Below are 2,242 nucleotides of genomic sequence, written 5' to 3' on the forward strand. Positions count from 1 at the left end.
CCATGTTTGGTTCTGGTATTATATCTTGAAAGTCGGCATGACATGTCAATAAAATGAACAAGTGCATGTGTAGCTGTGTAAAACAAGTAAAATATTTATTTGGTCATTTATAAATCATACATTTTACATTCAGTGAAATACGTAAATACAAAAGTAGAGTACAGGCAGAAATTATGAAACTAAGATGAACTTATCACCAAGTACAGACAGATATAGCTCTGTTTGAAGCCACTTATTTCGGATTTCATATTTCGTATAAAACAATAACAACAAAAAGAAGTACATACGTGTATAAATCAAATTTGCGCAGTTGACAATATAGAGCCTGGCCGGACCGCAAGGTTGTGTAGCGGTCTCTGCAGTATACTGGTGTCATAAAGATTTATTATGTGTTCAATCACTGAAAATCTTAGATGTTTTAAGAACTATTTAGAAGAAATCTACACAAAGGTTACAAACCTGCAAAATATGCAAGCACAATGCAGTATTTTGATTTCAAACATAATCAAATTATTTTGCCATGATGTAAATTCTAAAATAAACAAAAAAACATAAAATACAGATTTGAATCCAGATATTTAGAATTTTGTACATGGTGGACAAAATGTCTGTCACAACCATTGGCAATGTTAACACATGCAATGTAAATTTCCTTGACAATTCATACAACTTACTCAAAATTGTAGAGATTTAAATATAAACCAAGATCACATTTCTTAAAGCAACATGTCAACATATTTGTGGCAATTTTCTTGAAAACATAAAATTGTTCTACCAAATAAAAAAAATTCAAGTATACAAATTAAGCTGTTTCAATCTAGCAAACAAACTACCTATGCATACTTTTCAATTAGTCTGTTAATAACACTTACAGTTACAGGGTAGACTGATGTTTTCATAACTTTGATGAATAATAACTTATATGCGTTGCCTAAAAGTACCTATAAAAACTAAAAACATATCAAAAAAGATCTCTTATTTGCAAATACCAATTGCAATAATTACAATGATAAATTAAATATAGAATAAAAGAAAATAACACAAGATACATACAGATTGGGAGCATGATTTTACAGACTAAATTGGTCTCTTTTAAAGCAAGAGTCAAACATGCAAATGCGCACTTGCTCCAGCTTTAAAGTGGATTGGTCCGTAATGGAAGATCTGTAATGCCATTTATAATTACTTAAGTATGTTGAAATAGTATCATACGTGAACGTAAACCACGAAAGAATTATAGGTTGTTGGTCAGTTGTGACCTAGCAAAATATAGTGTTCTAGAGCTTTTTTTATTAATCATATGATTTTTATACTTAATCATTTTAGAATTTTGTTTCCAGAAAAAATATCATAATAATATCCAAACGATGGATTTCATTCCTTTTATCAATATTTGAAATATATGTGGAAAATTTGCTCATTCTAGACCAATCCACTTTAAAGAATAATTGTGTATGTAATATCCAGAAGACTGAAAAATATATTTGCCCACTAAGATCCAAACTATTACAATAAAAATCATAACAATGTCTAGACTTAACAATAAACAGGCTGTATAAATGATAAATATAAAACTATAAACTTGCAATTTAACAGCTTTTTTATTTTAAGATTTGGAAATTTTACGACTTTCTAAATCTAAAATGACCTTTTAATCCGCAGTATGAAAATGCAACACAGTAACAAAACATTAATATGAATGAATAAAAAAGAAAATGCTTATTCAACATATGAAGATATTTATGGTAAGAACATGGACCCCATTTACTTCCTTCAATTTTTGTAGGTAAAGTATAATTTTTACTGAACTGCCGATTTTCATATGTACAATGTATTATGTAACGGACACAACAGTCCCTATCAAAGGTTGGATATGCATTCTGCTAAGTATGAAATAATCAGTATGCAATTGATACGGTAGTAAAATTATACCAAAGTCTTGCAAATATTTAATATATTGGAAAGTCCAAATTGTTTGACGTGCCAAAGCAAGCTGTTTAGTGTACAACACATTTATTTTAATTTAAGAAAAGCTTTATAGATTATGAGATAATGTAACTCTGTGATCAATATCACATACATTGTAATGCAAAAAAGATCGTTATTTGTATGGATATGATCTTAGAAAAGAAAATGAACAATACAATTTCTATATTTTATTAATTTATTGATCAAAAACATAACAAAATTATATTCCTTCCTCATTAAAAGCATGGTTTAATTTTTTTGGACAAAGCTGACA

The sequence above is a fragment of the Ruditapes philippinarum genome, unplaced genomic scaffold (genome assembly GCF_026571515.1).
Source record: "Ruditapes philippinarum isolate M1 unplaced genomic scaffold, ASM2657151v2 ctg1790_1_1_1_1, whole genome shotgun sequence".
Classification (NCBI taxonomy): Eukaryota; Metazoa; Mollusca; class Bivalvia; order Venerida; family Veneridae; genus Ruditapes; species Ruditapes philippinarum.